Consider the following 20,268-nt stretch of genomic DNA (forward strand, 5'->3'; position numbering starts at 1 on the left):
CCAGCCTTATCAATGTTGGGAGTATAAATTAGAGGAAATAAATATATACTAGTCAAGGAAGAAATCTATATATATTTTAAGGTATTTTAACACAAGTTTTTTATACAAAATGTAAAACATTTCACAGTGAAAAAATATAATAAATGTTGGTTTATTCATGAAATTTCAACAAAGGTGCCTACAAATTATAAAGCAAAGATAATTTATTTCTAATGAAATTTAAAAGGCTATAAAGAGCTTAAAATAACTAAACAAACCCAAACCTGAATACCTTGTGATCTGCAGCTATTTTAGGTAGTTGACAGAAATTTATGATATATTGCCATGGCAACAATGGGCTATCTCAATGAGGTATTGCTTGTGAAGAGAATAAATTCTTAGGATGCATGAAAATGCTTGTAATTATTGCTCAAACATCTACACGTTGTGCACAAATTTTAATCTGCCTTTCTCTTTTTTTTTTCCTCCTCTTTTTCTTATTTGTTACAATAAGGTTATTCTTTTTCTTGACACTTTAAAGGATGCCACCTGGGATAAGTTTCAATCGTGTTCAATTAGTCCACTAGATGGAGCATCTAGCATTTCCAGGAAAAAGGGGAAAAAAGGTATTTAAGATGCTAATTTTAATAAATATATGTTAAGACCACTGAAAGTTTGGGAGTAAAGAAACTAAATCACAATTTCAACTAATGTTTACAAGGCAGTCTTTGATTCAGCCTCATTTACCAAAATAACTCAATTTGAAGAATGATTTCAATATTTAAAAAAAATAAAATAAATTTTTAAAAATCCACAAACAAAAGCAGAAGGAGGGGGGCAGAAGAAGAGAAATGTTTTCAAGATTCTCCAGTAAGTAAGATTTCAGTGCTTTCTTTCATTCTTTCAGATTTCATATGTTTTGATTTATATAAGCAGCCTGCAGAAATCTTTGGAGGACAGTTTATATTAATGCTGCAAAAGAGTAATTTCTGTGGAGAATAAAAAGAAATTATAATGAAGCCTGTGTAGACTACTGTGAGTGAGAAAAAGGGGAAATATGAAAGATACACTTCAGTGAAAGGGAAACAGCAGTGGATATTGTACTGCCATAGGAAGGCTGTGAAAATCAGGCAGGAGCTCCAAAGCGTTCTTTCAGTTCAGTGAGCACTGAGAAAGTAAAGCCCGAGCGGCTGTGAGTTCAGAGGTAGTAGGTCAGCGCTGATCTGCTCAATCCACGGGCTTGGCACACCAATGATATGCATCATTTGGGAGGTTGAAATCAATAGGACATTAAGTAAGAGCTCCCTTAGTGCCCCTACCTTCTTTCCCTTACCCCTAGACAGAAGGCATTTATTTTCAGCAGCTAAATAAGAATGGATTTCTTAAAACCTGGCTTTTGGCCAGGTTAATTTATGCATACGCAAACTTATGCTTCACCAATTTACTAAAACCCATCATTTAAGGCTGTTCAAACGTGCAGCTGTTTAAATGAGGTTGGAAGCAATTTCACCACATGATGCTGATGTCAGTAAAAGCTGAGTATTAGCAAAATGGGAAGGCATCAATGGAGTGTGTCTCCTACAGTGATCTGTGTTCCCCTGTGTCTAATGGATCAGGGAGACAGACATGCCTAGCTCATCGTCCTGTAAAGTTAAATTCAGATCTATTACCTATTACAGACATGTATGTATACGAGGGCAAGCATTTTAAGTAGAATGAGAATTGTTTTGGTTCTGGCAAAAATCCAGGGTGAGTCTGAATGGAGACTTTCAGGAAAAACAGGATGCAAAACTGCCAAGTGTGAAAATGGCTACAAGCGATAGTTTATGTGGGGAAAAAAAAAAAAATTAAAAGCACTCAGAAATCTAGATATATCTATCAGAAAATGTACATAAAATGCATTTCCCAGGGTGTGATCCCATGAAAAGAGAATGTCATGTTGTATAAAAGCTCTGAGTAAGATCTACATCAGTTCTGGATACTAATTATCAACTTCATGTGCTAATGAAAATGTAAATCTCTTTTAGATGAAACAAAGTGCTCAGAAATAATTGTAAACTGCTCTGAATTATGCAGATAAATGGTTATTCCAGGCAAAAGTTTGTTCATCTGCAAATGGGCCTGCTTCACTCTGAATCATACAAAGAAATATTCTTTTTCTATGTTGGTTATATCTACGGCAAATTTTGATTTCTATTCCACATGTTTTTTAAGTGTGAAGAGACAGACACAAAGGCATAGGATTTTTTTCTTTTCAAAATATAAAGAAAAACTCCATGAAAGATCTCTGTTTAATTGTCCTTATGGGCAAATAACAGACAAAAACAGAACTGGAAAAATATAAATAAATGTTGAACAAAAGCTGTTTATTTCATGCTTTAAAATTTTTGATAAAGGTTAATAATTTGTATTATACAAATAATTTTAAAGTTGATAGTCTAATAAATTTATGTAGGTTATCACTGATGTATCTGAAATGTGGATAGTGATTTTAATTTTGAATATTTAGCTACTGCCATTTTACAATCTTAAAAGAAGATTTGCAAGAACATGAAGTGACAGGACAAGGCAGAATGGATTCAGACTGAAAGAGGGTAGGATTAGATTAGATAATAAAAAAGAAATTATTTGCTGTGAGAGTAATGAGACAGTGGAACAGGTTGCCCAAAGAAGCTGTGGATGCCCAGTCTCTGGAAGTGCTCAAGACCAGGTTGGATGGGGCTTTGGGCAACATCTTCTTCTGAAAGGTGTCCCTATCCATGGCGGAGGGTGCCGCGTTCTCCCCCTCAGCCTGTCTTCTCGCCCCCAGCTAGCTCTCCATGAGGGAGAGAGCGGGCAGGTCTCCAGCACCCTCCACTGGACCCCTGTGGGCTTTGGAGAGTGCTGTGTGGGTTTATAGAGAAGCAGCCGAAATCCCCGCGGTGTTGAGAAAGAAGAGAGTCCTCCTCTGGGGGCCAAAATCCTCTTTATTGCGTCCCAATGGGGACAACACCAAACGAGGAACCAGCTAACAGCACTGGTGCCTGCCAGAGAAGGCACTTGTAACAGGGTGACAGGGAATTTTATACTGCAAGGGCGGGGAAAACTGGAACCAATGGGAATCGTCGGGGTGTGGCTCGCTCTCGGAGAAGGGCCAATAGTAAGGGGATGTGGGAGGGGCCCCAGGACCTGACCCAATCACACGATGCCCTGGGTAGAAGGTTCTAGATGGAGGGGCAGGGGCACCGGGTGACAGACAGGGACCCTGGGAGGGGACAGGGGAATGACTTTGCACTTTTGGGGAGGATTGACAGGGGAGGAGAAGCGGGAAACTGGGGAAGGAACCAATCTTAAAATTCGGGGGTACATGGAACAAGCCAACTGAACATAGAACAAACCGCGTACATCGAATAAATGCAATAGCTTAAATAGAACGTAAAATAACACAACTCTACGGGGGGGGGGGGGGGGAACTAGATTATCCTTAGGTACCTTCCAATCCAAAAAATTCTATGATTCCTGCTAAAACAGCATTTTTCAATTGTTGCTTTACAGTATGACACTCCTTTCTTTGGTTTATATATGTATATTTCCCCCCAGAACTTTATGTTGTTCACATTGTGTTCAGTTTTAATAAAATTTAGTTGGGATTTTTTCATCACCTTCAGCAGCAGCTGGGATGACACCCTTTGAATTTAACATGCTGTTGTATTAATTCAATGAGAGGTTAGTTTAAAAGAATGGTTAATTGAGAATAAAATTAGTTACTTTATGGAAACATAACATCTGAATCAACTGAGAAGAATGTAAAATTTTCTGGACTTTTTAACATGGGTTATTAACTTCCTTGGCCATAATTGCTTCTTTGGAACTATTATGCTCTCATGTAAATACATATTTAGAGGCATTTCAGAAATGAGATTATGGGCCTAGTAGACCATGGCTATGCCAAAGGATTTACAGCACATACTATAATAAAGTTGACAAAAGTAATGTATAAACTATTATAAGCCACTCTGAATGTCTTAGCTGCTTAAGTTCCTCAATACAACAATAGGCTGAGAAAGCACTGTGACTTTGAGATAAATTATGTTTATATTAATCATCAAAACAGTTTTGTAAGCTTTAAACTCTGTCATTGCCCCATATTCATAGGAACAGTAGGTAATTCTGAAAGCTACTTCACATCAGAAAACCTACATTGATTGAGTGGAAGTAATACAGTAGAAACAATCTCAACAGCCTTCTCATCTCTTAGATAATTACTATACAAGGCTGTGTTTGGAAATGTACGACTAAAACCAGACAAGCAGGCAGAGCCTTAATAGGACAAGTTTGTCTGTAGAGAAGAGGGCTGAGTTCACAGTTAAGGTGCTGTACTGGGATTAAGTCAACAATAAATCTTAACATCTTCTAGTCTCAGAACCATTTATCATCCAAATTTCATAGCATAACATAATACTGGTGATTTTACACTTGATTTCAAGTTATTTTTCAATTGAAATTATAATTAAGACATTGTAAAATATTATACTGTCTTGATCCAGACACAGCTTATCAAATCAGGACATGGAATTTGACTCTACTGCTTAATGGTCTTTTTATTCCTGAGCAGTAGTTTGATTTAAATGTGTTTCATATGAGCATTAAGGTTTCCTTTTTTGGATGTCTTAGGAGAAGTAGTTAAATAATAAAGTGAAATTATTTTTGAAAGGGAAAAAAAGGTAATTTAAGAGACCATCCATTCACTAAGCACATGAATCAGTATTATGTGACTAGCAGAAAATTCACAAACTGACCTAATGAATTCTAATAAAGATAGTAAAGAAAATTTAATTAAAAAAAAGAAAAGGTTGATAAATAAAACAAAGTTTAATGATCTGATTTTGGCTGGCAATCCAAATGTAAGATATGTATGTAAAGGATAATCTATAGTCTTAGCCATTGTTTTAAACAAATTACTTGTCTAATTCTAATCATAATCATAACTATGTTTAAATTCCTCATATTTACAAAAGAATTTAAGACTATAATGCGGTCGATCATCATCTTTTTGAGAACTACCTGAGACAACAAGTGGTTCAGGCTTGCTGAGAGTTTGCTGCATTCTGTGTGCTGCAAACTTCTATGATATTCTATACTGAAAATTGCTTAGGATTGCGTGTGCTTAAAAGTACAAGGCAGACTAGCCAATGCAAGGGGTGATCATTCGTTAAAATCTTTTGGGCAGTTTGGCTGCCCTTTTTTAACTATCACTGATTCCTATGAAGATAGCACTAGGCAAAACTAGGTATTTTTTTCAAACTAGAAAAAAAATATTATATAAGCTAGTCAGAAATGTATGTGGTTCTTACCAAGTTCTTGAGAAATCTGAAAAGAATTTAATTTAGATTTTTCTAGCAACAGAAAAACTCAACTCTCTGATTTTTAAATTGTTTTATTTAAGTCAGTACATAAATTAAAGGTACCTTCCCTAAACTCCTCTTACAGGCTGTCCAATATGGATGTAAGTGCAATGAATTAATGCTTTTGATGTATATGTGCAAGATGGAGACTAGGGGAGCAAAGTTCCTCCTGTGTAAGAAAGAGAACATCAGGTTCATCACCACTTGAGGAAAATAAACATGCTTAAGTCTATGGGACTCCATGAGATCCAGCCTAAAGTCCTGAAGGAATTGACTGATGTAGTTGTCAAGCCACTCTCCATGATGTTTGAAAAGTCATGGCAGACAGGTAAATCCCAGGTAATATTCCTGAATGAATAATTAGCCCTGGAGCTCCCTTAATACAGCTACATCCATGGGATAAAGAGATTTGGGCTGGAGAAATAATGTGATCTTTCTCCATGGAAGAATTTTTTTTCATCTAGTTAACTACCTATGTCATATTTTAGGAGGACTCTTTTTCTACATTCTCTGAGAATTATTCCTCTATATAGTCCCCTTAAAACCCAGATAAATTAACTTTCCAGGACTGAATTGTATCCTCCCCGTTTTATCTTTATATATTCTTAGACATAAACCATTTCTCTGTTGCTGCTAGCTTATCCTTTAATATATGACTTTGAATATTTTAACAATTTAAATTCTTCTCTTTACAAGTTTGTGAAAAACATAATAAAAAATTACTTTCAGGGGCAATATACCTTTAGCGATCCTACTGCAGGTAAAGGAAGTAAATTACAAGATCATTTGAAAACTCATTTCTGTTTCATAATTAGGTGATTTCCTTCAAAAAATTGGATGATTTTCTAGCACTATTTGAATTATTAAAAAAATTAATTCAAAAAGTTGTAGTAATTCAAAATGAGTTTCCATTGCATGAAATGTATAAATTTTCCAAGGACTTTTTATTCCTAGTCTCAAAATATGAAATTTTGAAATCTCTCCCCAGAGAGCATTTTATGTCATTATACATTTAGTTACTAAAGTAATTTTAGAAATGGCACTTAATTTCAAAATTAGTTCGAAGCAATATTTTAACATTGTTTTTTCTTTGAAATATTGAAGTACATTTTTCTTTGCATTCTTAAATTAAGAAATCATAGTGTTTCTCAAAATCATATTTCCTAAGTGTAAAATGTGATTTTCAACCAAAAAAAAAACCAAAAACAAAAGAAAAGAACAAAAAAAAAAAAACACCAAAAAAACCAACACTTTTGCCTCCCCCGTTCCCCCAGGAAATCTGATTTTTGAAAGAAAGCTAATAGATGTATTGATTAAGGACTGTTCAGTTCTTACTAATTCTTCATTTAATATTCCATTCTTTTGACCCAGAAATGTGGGATCACAGCATTGCATATAATGAGACCCTAGGATCCATGTACATATACTGTATATATGCCATATATGTGCAAATTAATTAATGGGGGGAATGGCTCATTTTAGCTAAAAACGTGCATGTTAACAATGCATTTTATAAAAAATTCCCACTTACTTAGAGGAATACTAAGCTTCATGCTGAAAACCGCAAAATACCCTTTAAACAGTGCTAGAGTAGGAAAACTAAAAAGAAAACAAAAAAGAACAAATACAAACAAAACCAACGTACAATCAAAGAATAAGCCCACTCAAAATGAAGCCCAAGGACATGATGAGAAAACCAGGAGAAAAAAAAAGAAGAGGTAATTTTGTGAGTGCTCAGCTAATGAATCCTGGTTTCCATGGATTTGATCCTTATGCCCGTGCCTAAGAGGAGTCCAATTTAAAGCTCTCCCTTTATCTGAAGTGTTCATGATTTCTTTTCTGTGTGGATTATATGACACTGAATAAAGGTTGTGTTTATACTGCAGCTTTTCTCTCAAGAACAGCTCAGCTGGGAGTATATCCTTTATTTTGCTGTCATCTTTCACAAAAAATACAGAAACTTAATAACCTTTTGAAGACCAGGAGTTTGCCAAATTTAAAGGAGAATGTGATTGAAATTGTCTAGTTGTTCAGCAATTGTTTGAGGTGCAAACATGCAACTAACTAGGCAAACACACAGCAGACTGTGATTATGTACCACCCATACAAAAATATGTTGTAAAAACCTAAGTGGAAAGGCTGGTAGATAAAGAAACAGCAAGTTTTGACAAACTGCAGCCAAGAATAGCTTCAATAGCTGTGTCAGTGTTGGAAACAGTCAAGTCCAGGGGACCAATTCTGACCAGTTTTTAAGGGGCAAATCTATGAGCTCAGGTACACACTGTGTTAAGTCCTACCTTCACATAAAACTACTTTCAAGGACAATAGGAAACACTACTCTACCTCTACAATATAAAACAGAATTTATCTACTTCTGTCAAGACAGCATTTTTTGTATACAAAGAGTGAAAGGGAGCAGTATGACAGATTTTCTATTAATCTTTACTGAGTAATCATTGACCAGTATGACATCTTGTGCTGCAAGTGCTTCCATCAGTAGAAAAAGTGACCAAGATTATTATGAAAACAGAATAAATCTTTTTCTTTTTGTCAAGGCTTACTTTGGCTTTTTGCAAATAAACTTTCATTTTATTTAAGTCTATGAGGGTATTTTGCTCTTGTTGATGGACTAGAACCAGAAGAATTTTCGTAATTAGTTGAAAAGCCAATCAGCTACTCAAGTGATGCATTGAAAATGTTCAGTCAACAATATTGTCACACTGCTTCTTCCTTCATTCATAGCAACTACAAAAACAAGAAGCATTGAGATGCAATTAGGTGAATACTCACCTGAATGCAAGCTGGCTATGAGGCAACAGATCTGAGGTCTTTCAGAATATCCCTGTAGCTGGTAATTTGCTCTTATTTTTGATGTATTGTTCAATCAAATAGTGAAAATTTCATGAAAATTCAGTCATTATTTTCTTGGGAGTAAAAAAACATTTTACAAGTATCAGATTTTTTAAAAAAAGTTCACCCACAATCAGTTCAATTCAAGTTTGCCATCTCGCCTAAGTTTGCACCATAACACAATCTTTCATTTTGTAGCATTGAGAATGAGCCATTCTGCCTATTCCATTTATCTGTTAAGCATCTGTGAAGCTATGAAAAATAATGTAAATTGTTTGCCCTGCTTCTGTTGTGTAATAATGCAGGCACTTCCAGAAGGCAAATTTATCCCTAAGGCTCTTATCCAAGAGGGGCTGCCCTCTGGGCATGAACATGTATCTGCATTGATACTGAATAAGCCTGGATGACTAGCTTAGCCCACATGACTGTAAGGCAGCTAAAACTGCATGGTTGAATCTCATCTCTAGAGTCTACACTTGGCATGAACATAAAGGAAAAGATGGATTTAAGGAGAGAATGTTTAGAGCCTACAAACTCCACATATAATTAGATTAATGAGAATTCTCCAGAGACTCCATCAAAGGAGGAAATTATTTGTTTAATCCAAATCTCAGAGACAGAAAATGTAAAATTCTCAGTGCCTTCATTAGAATTTTTGTTATGCCACAGTTTACAGTGTTTTTTTTTTTTACTCATTTATATGAAAATATTTACCCTGAAATGTAAAGTAAATAAATGAGAAAGGCATTACAGAAAGGATTTATCTTACCTAAGCTTAGACATCAAACAATTAGTTATTTTAGGCTAAAATAATTACCCTAGGTACTTTCTGCAGTTTACTGAAAATAGATACCTGCAAAGGACAATCTGTCTCACTAAGTTTAGACAGTCATCTTGAGCCAAGAATCTCTCCTGGATGTATCTTTCTCCACTGAATAAAATGGAACAGGCAGCGATTAGTTCAAAATTCAACAATTTGCTGTTAGGAATCCAACTCAAGCAAACTGAACCCCAGAACAGATTGGATAATTTTCTAATTTTTTTCCTTAGCAGTTTCATTACTGGTCATTCAATAAAATACCTATACCTAGAGCAAACTTTGTCAACAAAAGGATACTATTTCATAAGCCTTGAAGGGAAAGCAAAGAATATTCTATAAAAGTGGAATACAGTATTTCTTTCCCTCAACTTACCCTCAACTTGAAAGGATTGAGATTTTTCAGAGATAGGATGCTTTCCCACAAAGCAGAGTCCTTTTGTTAACATCTGCATAGCACAGATGGCATCACCTGCATTCTATTGAAGAGACTGGTAGTCTACATTTAATGAAGATCTTTAATAAGTCACAAAAAACTAACACACAAACACAAACTTGCAAAACTACAAAGTACTTATGGGAATCCAACATTTAGGATTGCATAATTGTATTTTGTTAACACAAATAATATTCATCATAATTTACAATGTTCAGGTTTATAAAGCTGTGCATCAGTCCATCCCTATGCTTCAAAGAAGATTAATAATATATATCAGCTATTCCAGATGCTCATGAAGTTGTAAAAGCCACCAGTGAGATGATAAAAACTTCTGTTGCTATGTAGAATATAACTTTTTCAATTTTTTGGGAAAGTGTTTTTACTCGTTATATTTGAATATGTATGTTTTAATTGTTGAAAAAAATGCTGTTTTTTCTTGTTCTACACCTTAAAAACTGTTTGTCATCAATTGATGGCTGCTGCTGTTCACCAATTCATTGAGTAAATACCTTTACTCACCAGCTGGAGTAGCCGGTTCTCAGAGGAAATTGAAATCCCTGCAAGAGGGATGAATAACTATTCCACTTCCAAATATGAATACAGTAGCACTCAATGCCTCCTGATGTGTAATTTATTTGTCACTAACCTTATGGCCACTGTAATTAAGCAGAACTATTCTTAGTTGGATTTCAACATATCTGGTATGTCTGCACAAAGAGTCAAGGTTTTTATATTTTTTCTCATTCCTGGTGCTGCTCCTTGATGATCAGGCTATCAGTCTGCTTTTTCACTTTTTTTTGTTCCTCCATCCCTCGGTAGGTCTTTTTTTATGGTTTTAGGGGCCATGAAGAGTTAGTTTCTTCAGTTAGTGTCTTTACCACATTCATTGCAGACATTTTCAACACTGTTTATACTTCATGTTGATATTAGAATGCCACCTTATTTAGACACATCATTCTCAGTGCACTTCAATACTCTATGAGTAGCAATGATTCTAGCTGATTAAGTCAAATGCTTTTGGCACTGCCAATGTGCTGTAAAGTTTTTAGTAATTATCATTATATAAGGCATAAAAAAGAGAAAGTAACTGGATTTTTATAGGAAAAAACTGTTTAAAAAAACTCCTTTATTTCAAACTAGAGATCACTGGGTTCCTTCCAAGTCTTATTTTCAACTTTTCTTACCAATTTGATAAGCAAACTGATAGATTTTTTCTTTCTTCTCTGTGTATTCTAATTTGCCTCCAATTATTTCTACTTTTCTCTTATTTTCACTAGTCAGCACAAGGAAATCTTTTCTCCTAAGTAGTTGCTTATTTTTTTATTGCTGATACATTAAGATAGAAGAAGAAATCAGGTCTCATAGCCAATAAGACTTCATAGATAGCTAAACATCTCTTTGGGAGCTTCATCAGCATTCCTTTTTTACTATTGTCTAGAAAATAATTCAATTTTTTAGTGGTGGTTTACAACTGGACTTTATTTGTTCTCATGTTCCTTTATCAAAACTGTATCAGCAGCTTACCACATCACAGACTTTACCACAACTAACCTAGCTTTCTGATCAGCTCTATGTTCCTTAAGAAATAGAAGGTGCACTTAGTATTTTTACTTCCATACAAACCTTCTGTGTTATGCCTTAATTTAAAGAATAGATATACTATTTAATTTCAATTATGTGACTTTAAAACAATGCAAAAACTTTGAATCACGTAATAATTCAGGTTTGAAGTAACCTCAGGACAGCTTGTATTCATTCTCCCACTCAAAGCTGTCAGTTATGGTTCAGACCAGGTTGCTCAGGGCTTTAACCTCTTGGGTCTTCAACACCATGAAGGACAGAGACTGCACAACCTTTCTGGGTAACTGGCACCACTGCTGGGCTATCTACATAGTGAAAGAAGTCCTTACATCCAGTCTGATTTTTCTCAATTTGTGCTCGTTGGCTTCTGTAACTGTTCTGAATATTGACAAACTCGACTCCACTTCAGAGCTATGGTTTAAACAGATCATTCCTACAAAAGGAAATTGAATAAATAGATCTATACCAAAACCTCCTTTACATCCTCCAAGCAAATGCTAACAAAGGCTGCTGTCATCCTTGACAGTGGAGGAATAGTGTAACATATTATGACTATGCTTCAGAATATGAAATATATTCGAAAGAGTATTTTTTCCCAGTATTATTATCAAACTATCTAGGTCTATCAGTAAAAAGGTCTAAACTGTTAAAAAAAGGTGGGTTTGCAGGAATAATTTGACTTCAATCTGTGGAGCACGCAGAAAATGAAGTAAACCTTTATGGTGTTATCTATGCCTCCCAGATTTGGAGTATGTTCTGTCACAGAATCATGTCACAGAAATTCTACTCAAGATTGTACCACCACTTTCTGCATAATAGAGACAATACCTGCCTAGCAAAGGTAATTTAAAATTTAGTATATTCATTTTTGAACAACATCCTCAGATTCTATAATAACCAAAATCTTAAGGGCACATTAGAATATATAACGCAGCTATTATATATTTTGTAGGTTAGAGAATTTGATCTTCTTGAATCTTTTTTTAAAGGCTCAAAGACAAAATACATCTTCAAGATATGTTTGGATAAGGACAGACAAGTAAATTTATCACACATGCCAAAGAGATGTGTGGAATAAGAAAGAAAAGAGGGAAGTCTATTAGGTGATACAGATGAATGTCCACTTACAACTGGTGCCACAAAACAACATGACAGGTGAAACAAGCTTTTGAACAGCTGAGCAGTATTTTTCTCACTGTTATAAATACTTTTTCATTTCTTTTAGACAAAATTTCAGATGTTGTTGAAAAATATCCATAAAGTAAAGTATTGTTTGGTTTTGTTTGTGTTTGTTTGTTTTTGTTGGTTTTATTTGGTTTTGTTTTGCTTTGTTTTGTTTTGCTTTGTTTTGTTTTGCTTTTTAACTGCTGAGTATCTCTATTAGTCACTCACTTTTAAAGTTTATAGGGGTCGCCTTGGGGCCTTGGCTTTCCTTTAACTTCTTTTACTTCAGCCCTGGGTAGAGGAAGAGCTTTATCGGTTTGCCACTTTTCATCTTCTTATGACCAAACACATAATAGCTAAGTACTGATAACTATAATTCTTCAGTCAGTTCAGTCTCAGACACTTTCATTACAATTTCATCTGCGAAGATTCCTCTCTCAAACTCTGAAACTGCTTTGCAATGTGAACTGTTACCTGGTAAATGGGAATGATGGAGAGATTCACTTCAAAAGCAGGGTTTTCATAGCATTTTTATTTGAATTTTAAATCCCACTCCACATGAGGGATGGGGGAATAATTTTTGCTATGTGAGTGTTCCTGTCAGCAGATACTGGTGAATTTTTCTTCTCTAAAGAGTTCAGAAATTCCTGAAACTGAGGATAAATCCTTGAGTTCCTTATCTCAGCTGCAAGTTTGTCCTCTATCTTCACTAAACAGAGCATTTCTCTAAATATGAGGAAACGTTTAACTTAGAGACTAAGTCATGTCATTCTTCTTTTCTTATCTTGAGTGCATCTATGATTGTTGTTTATGAAGAACGGGTACACTTTTGGAGTTAATCTCCCAGCAGTCCTCACAGCCTGTGCTTTGGCTTCACAGAGCTGCTCTTGTTGAGGGTGTAAAACAGTTTCTTTTTTGAATGAGGCTAGACTAAAAATTGCCTTGAACATCATCCAATGTGTTCCAGCTGCTTATGGTCATGTAGTCCACAGGAGCAAACTACAGCTAAACTGAAGTAAAAATGTTAAAAAATAAAGTAGATGTGTTGTCCTCTGAAATAACTATTTCAATCTATGATATTGTGTCACTCTGTTAATACAGACAGAATCATATCTGATTAAAGTATGATACGGTCTAATTTCAATGGTCAAAACTCATAGATGGTGATATGATTATAATTATTGTTAAAATAAATCAATCATTTGATTTAACTAGGGAAAGTTAGAGGTTTTCATGACATCCATTTTTACTATATCTAGATATGTTTCATGTGGAATATACTTCAAGCAGTGAATTTTTCGCAGATTTCAAGGAATTCCTAGATGTATCAGGTTACAGATATACCTGTTTGTGGATTGTTTTGGTTTTTTTGTACATTCAATATAGAAATGTATCTCTCTATATTTAGATAAATGCACTTAATTATAAATAAATGCCTGCTCAAGATTTTTCCTCCCTTTGCCTCCAGATGGAAGCAGGGCCAGCAGAACTGATTGTTTGGTTGTTTGCTTGTTTGTTTAGTTGGATTTTTTATTTCTACTTGTATTTCATGGTGGTTCTTCCTAAAATAAACTTCAGTTACCTAGATTATTTTTCACTCAATTTCATGATTGACAAGCTGAGGAAAGAATGTGAGAATTGTATTATTTTCTAGTCTTGATCAGAAAAATATTTTCCAGTTTCATAAAAGAAAAGAGAAATCATATAGTTTCAAAATATTTTATTACTTTTCTGATGTAAAATCAAAATGACACTTTTGGAGAATGTGTTTTTCTTTGTGAGAAGGCTGTGATAGATACTCTCTCTGCCTACCTAATGCCCAGACACTAACCCACTGGCTAGAACATTTAACTTTGGTGTGGGAGTAACCAATCTGCTTGTTTATGACAGATTAGGCTCCAACAGACTCCATCCCACAAAGCAGGCAAGATTCTTGCTCATCAAATTACAGCATCAGCCTCTTCTAAAATGTCAAATTCTTCTTTGGCATATCTTCCTTTCTCTATAAACAACTACATGGAAGATAAACTCTACAATATGAAGATTATGGTTGATTTTTAAGAAGAGGAACCATATTCCACTACCTGTTCTATCTGATTCAAAGCAGAAATTAGATTTTAGTCTTTGCATATCCCTCAAGTATTTTGTGAAATTTTACACCTGAAAATGCCCTTGCCTCAAACAACGAATTGAAACATTTCAATGCAACTGTCTTACTTTATTTTTTATTATCTCTTCCTAAAGGCTGATTACTGTAAAGCCACCTCTCCCCTTTTATGGGCTACTGTGACATCTATATGACTCATTTCCTTGCTTACCAAAATGAAAACCATGGCTATTATGCCATTTTGTAATGTTACAACAATGTAAGTCAATGCATTGGAATATACCAATGCAATTCACTCCAGAAAATAAAGGAGATCTGAGTTAATAAGGAAGACTGGAAGGGTTATGAAAATGAGTAAGTGATTATTCTAAACTTTATTACCTAGTATGTATACCACAATGTTTTATGTCATGAAATGTATAATAATACATGGAAATATGATTAGAATATATATTTTTAGTGTGTTTCACTGTGTATTCCAGCAAAGGGGAATTCTATTACAAAATATGGATAAATAGCAAATTGCATAGGAAAGAACCATTATAAGAGATACTGAACAAAAGGTCTTCAAAGGCAAAAGATCTATCTTTGAAAAGATTGTGAATCAATAAAAACATATTTCTACAAAATATTGTGTTAACACTAATCAGAAAACAGAACAGAAATTCAAGAAAATATCTTACAAATGCAAAAATAAACACTTTTAAATAAGTCAATAGCTAGTACATAATAGGATCCTTAAATGCACTGAGGATATGGAGAACATATGGAATGAAGAAAAATTGCTCAGTCCTATAATTGTCATTTCCAGTTTCAGCACAGTGGTAATTGACAGGAGAAAAATAAAAATTAACATGGAGCTATGATTAAGGAAAATAAAACTAATATTAAAGAATACTGAATCTAAAAATAATTCTTTCCAAAATGCCAGTGTATATATTTTTTATTGCTTGAAATGGCCCTGACAGAGGTGATCTTCAAATATAGTTATGCAATGAAAAACACAGTGACAAATTGCCACCAATTTGGGTTCAAAAAAGCATAAGAAAAACTGTTTCTGAAGCTAGTTAAGTGGCAAGGGAAAAGAATTTGAAAGAAATAACTGGCATGTTGCTTAGACTTTTGTCTTCTGACAAACACCAAGACCCATTTTCAGCCTATTTCACTGGCTTCATGTAAGTCTGAAAACCAACAAAACAGCTGTGTTTCCTTTCTTAGGGGAAATTTCTGTCTACAGAACTCAAAGTGTCTCAAAGGGCTAAAGCTACAATGCAGTGATGCCTCTTATGTGAGTTGCCTTGGCCAATGTAAAAGGCTGTTTTTAGGAAAAAACTGGTGTGCTGAACATATTATGAAAATGTAGTCCAGGATGTCTGTAATTGTTAAATGCATATTTATATTATAAGTATGTATTCATCATGCAATTTAGTTGCCTGCTATAATGAGGACTGCAAATATGGCAATTATTTTCTCTTAAAAAACAACGAAGCCCAGCAGTGTAAGGCCTGAGTTCTTCAAAACACAAGGACTTGCAGTAATTTCTTTAATATTTAATTTATATAGGGAACAACTGCCTTCTCTCTACTTCAAAATCTTTAATTTACCTTTTCATTCCATGGACATGTTTTTAAAACAGAAAATGCCTCTTTATGAACAAAGTGTTTGTGGGAAATTTTCAGACGAAAAATCATCATATCATTACCATCACTTTTATGCCCAGCTAGAAAAAATATACTGACATCTTCTTGGCTGCCCTCCTGGAATGGTCTTCTCAGTTTCATTCTCTGCTTGCAGAGGAAAAAACAAAATGAACATAAGCCTACAAGGCAGGGAGCCACAGAACCATAACCCACTTTGAGCAGAGGAAGCTGGAGGGAAGCCCTGTGCTGGCACTCAGGCCTCTGGCTTGGCACAAAGGCAGGGAGCTTGAGTGCTGGACCTGCTGCTCACCGCCTTGGGGGTGCTGCTCGTTGCATTCTCCCTCTGTTGGAATAAAAAGGCACTCATTGGAGTCTTCCAGTTTAGACATTGTCAAACCTGTACTTCATTTCATTTTGCCCAGGACTAAAACTCTGGAAATCCCAGTTTCAAGGGGAGTCTCTTTTTTTAACTTGTCTTTTGTTTGTTTCTTTCTTTTTTTTCCCATGTCTTTGTTTGATTCTAATTTTCAATTGGATTAGGATTATAAAGTTTTGTCTTTTTCTTTTTTTTTTTCCTCTGCCTAATATATAGGAGTCCTTAAAAAATCCATAATTTTTTTATTTGTTTAACTTTGTTTTGTTTTGGAAATTTCTTATTTGTGTTGATTTATTAAAAAAATATGGATATTGATCTAGTATCGATATCCAACTGTGACGGACAAAAACTCTCTAACAGTTTAAAGTTAGAAAATGTATGTTTATTCGACGCCGGGCAGCGTGCGGGATAGCTCCCAAATACACACCGCACCTTCCAGGTGATTACAGAGTCTTTTTATCCATACAAGTATTGAATACACAAAATACAAATACATATTCATAATTTTGGTACATCCCATTCCTGACTTCATATGCTAATCAGTCAAAAAGATATTAAGCAAGCGTAGTTTGTCCCTTGAAATGGGTCGGTGGTCCCTTTCCTTGGGAGGGGTCCCAAAATGAGGAAGTAAATGAAGTCTTCCTCATTCTGACCTTTCTACCTTTTCAATGCACATATGACAAATGAACTCTTGGTAGAACTCCCATTCCTGGTCTTCATTGGTTTCAGAACAGAGGAGGCCCACAATTGTCTTATGTTCCTAAAAGCTATTTGCCAGTTTCTATATTCTTCATTATAAACCCAGCTAACTAAACATTGTGCTGACAAGCAATTAATTATTAGTTAACTACTAACTCCTAGCTTCATCAAGGCCTACTCATTTATTATTATTATTTTAATTAAGTCTAGTAAGGTTTATTTCTAACTAAAATCTTGGCTCCTCTAAAATCTCTAAATTCTTTAAAGTTTATGTTTAAGTGTGGGCATAGATATATATATAATATGAACATATTAAAATATATGTAGGCATATAAATAGTATAGTATTTATAGTATTTCTTTATAGAACTCGTGCATTGATGAAGGTTATTATATCCGTATACAATATCATGCAGTATCTATCTACATAGTCCTTATGGTGCAATGCTTAGTCTGACACAGTTAGTACAACTTGTGCTATTGGTTTAACTGAGGGCAAGGTTTAAGAATTTTATACTACATCTGAAGAAATATTGCTTTAGTTTAATAAATAGAAACAAAATTTTGGGAGAGGCTACTTGTTTATATTGAACAAAAACAGAATACACCATACATTACTCAATACAATTCAAGCTACAAGAATATGATGAGAAAATTTCCTCCTGAACAAACATTGGCAACTTCAAATATTCTGGGTCATTTCACAACTTAGGAGGTTTAGATTGGATATCTTCATGGAAAGGGTTGTTAAGCATTAAAATTGGCTGCCCAGGGAGGTGGTAAAGTCATCATCCCAGGCGGTGTTCAAGAAACAGCTTGATGTGGCACTTAGTGCCATGGTCTAGGTGACAAGATGGTGATTGGTCAAAGATGGGACTCAATGAGCTGAGAAGTCTTTTCCCACCTAAATGATTCTGTGATTAAGGATTAATTTTAATGCTGGTATTAATCATTGTAACACTGAAAGCAAAAAAGCAGAAGATGCATTTCAAAATGCAAAATGAAGTATTTAAGTCTTGCTAACAGGAAACATTTATTTAGAATCTAGGAAAATGGAAGAGTTTCAGATAAAAGTTTTTGAAGAGTGCAGCATAATTTCCTCTAAACTCCCAGTAATAAAATTCATATTGACTGGAGAAGAAAGTTAGTTTCAAATTGCGTCATTGTGAAGGCAGGCTCATATTTAGCTGTTTACTGTACTAAATATTTATGCTCTATAGAGAAAAAGGATAGCTGTCATAATTATTTTTAGTTACATTTTTTGTATTGTTGATTTGGGCTTTTCATGTGGGCAGTTCATTTTGATTAGGAGTCATTTTATTCACATACATTATATGAGTAATTTCAGCTTATTTTTATCTTGATAAGCTAGAAGTGCTTCCGCATTTTACATGGAGTGTTAACATCTGAGGATACTGTCCCTCTGTATAGCTCAGCAGTGGTTAAGAAATATCTATCATCATCAAAGTAATAAAAATATATTTATTCTTGCAAAATTCTGTCACTTTAAAAGTGATGGGACTATTATTTCTACATTTAAGAAAAAAACTGATTTTGTGCAATATTCAATATTTAATCTGTTCAGAGATGGTCTAAGATAAAGTGTTATCAATAAGTTTTTTACAGTATAAGAAATAGCCCTTTCATGCAGTAAAGTGATGGAAAAAAATAAATATAATTTTCTGCCCACTTTTGTTATATTGTTTGTTGCCTAGTGTATTAAGAGCCTAAGGTGGAAGTAGGGAAACAAAGTGGGCACTACATGGTGAACACACTCCTAGCTCTTTGTTTCCAAATTACCTCTTATAGAAATGTGTAGATGGAAGTCTGTGCCTCTTAAGATTATGACATAATTTGACAGGATCATTATGGAAAATTGTATATTACTTGAAAATAGCTGAGTGCTTACTTGACATAAGTAGCTGGAAATGTTAGGCAGCAAGTTGAACTCAACTCGAACTATATGGCTATGTTTAAGTCAAGAAGTGATCATAGTGAAACCTGGAGTTAACAATCTAATAATAGTTAGAATAGACTAAGATGTAGCTTAAATATTGCTTAAAAATAATTAGCTGGAGTGAACAGCCCATAAACTGTAACAACCTTATAATAACATAGACTAGAGAACTGATGGAGACCCCCATTGAATACAACCTGAAAGAAGATTGTTACAGTGAGCTCATGGGCGCACTGTGCCGCCTTCCCCGGGACCCTGTGACTCTGAACAAGATAATCCTGGACCCTTCCTTCCTGCCCCAACAGGGTTGACAGAGAGCCAGGGAAGCCCACCCTGTCCAAAGTCTATATAGACCCCTGACATTTCCTGTTCGACCTCTTTTGCCCCGCTCTCCACAAGGACATCACAGAATAAAGAGAGCTGAACCAACATATCTCGGGGTAAGAGCCTCTTTTGGAAATCTTTGCCATCTCCTGATATTCCTCCCCTCAAAGCCTCGGATCTCTGGGCTAGCCTGATTATTCAGGGGGCTGTGTGAAGGGAGGAACGTCAGAAGATGACCATGTTATGACCCCTTAGTAATGAAAGAGCAAACCAATGAAGAGTGAGAAGACTCCAGAGCATAATACTGCTATTGGTCCAGACTGTTACATGAGGAATGGGGAGTTTAGATTGTAAGAGTATAATTGCCAAGGGAATTCTTTGTTCTGGATCCCTCCTGTGAGGCATCTGTCTTGAGCTACCAGGTGACATAACTGACCTGTGTCATTAAATCTATCTGGTAGAGGTGAGAACCTATTGTCAAAAGTCTCTGTAACAATCATAATGGTGCATATGAACAATTATGGACATGCTGGCCACATTATGAAAAGCTTGATTATAATTTCATCATATCCCACTTACTTTTGCAGGACGCCCAAGAAGATATAGTGTCATAGCTAGAAGACAACATATGATTTACCATCTGTAGGCATTCTCTTGAAGCAATACTAGCATTTGAAATTTGCAGCATTTCTCTAGCGATCTGATTAGACCATGTTAAAGTGTCAAGTAATTACGAACAAATAATTTGATTTATTGCTGGTAGGTGACTCAGGTCCTACCTTTCAGGACTGTCTGTAGGCATTCAAACCATCTGAGTATTGAGGCCTCAAGCTTCGTTGTAGCCTGCCCCAGATTCTCAGTTGTTCTTGGGACTGCTGTTATCTTTGCTGCATTGAATGAGAAACACAATGAAAAAATCTTACTTTGTAACATATATTATACTTTTACTATT

At 35.0% G+C, this 20,268-nt stretch overlaps 1 long non-coding RNA gene across 12 annotated transcripts in view; it reads left to right on the plus strand.

Moving 5' to 3' along the window:
• The window catches only part of LOC115494258 (uncharacterized), a 153,375-nt gene that overhangs the window by 33,194 nt on the left and 99,913 nt on the right, over positions 1-20,268 (plus strand). For 4 of the 12 annotated variants that reach the window (XR_012054919.1, XR_012054918.1, XR_012054920.1 and 1 more), the window contains exons 4-5: positions 494-605; positions 5,449-5,702. This is a non-coding gene — a long non-coding RNA (uncharacterized lncRNA). Of the gene's footprint in view, positions 1-493; positions 606-5,448; positions 5,703-8,105; positions 8,215-20,268 lie in introns of all 12 variants that reach the window. The other 8 variants (XR_012054921.1, XR_012054915.1, XR_012054925.1 and 5 more) reach the window with 5 other exon arrangements.

Source organism: Taeniopygia guttata, chromosome 3 (genome assembly GCF_048771995.1).
Source record: "Taeniopygia guttata chromosome 3, bTaeGut7.mat, whole genome shotgun sequence".
NCBI classification, from domain to species: Eukaryota; Metazoa; Chordata; class Aves; order Passeriformes; family Estrildidae; genus Taeniopygia; species Taeniopygia guttata.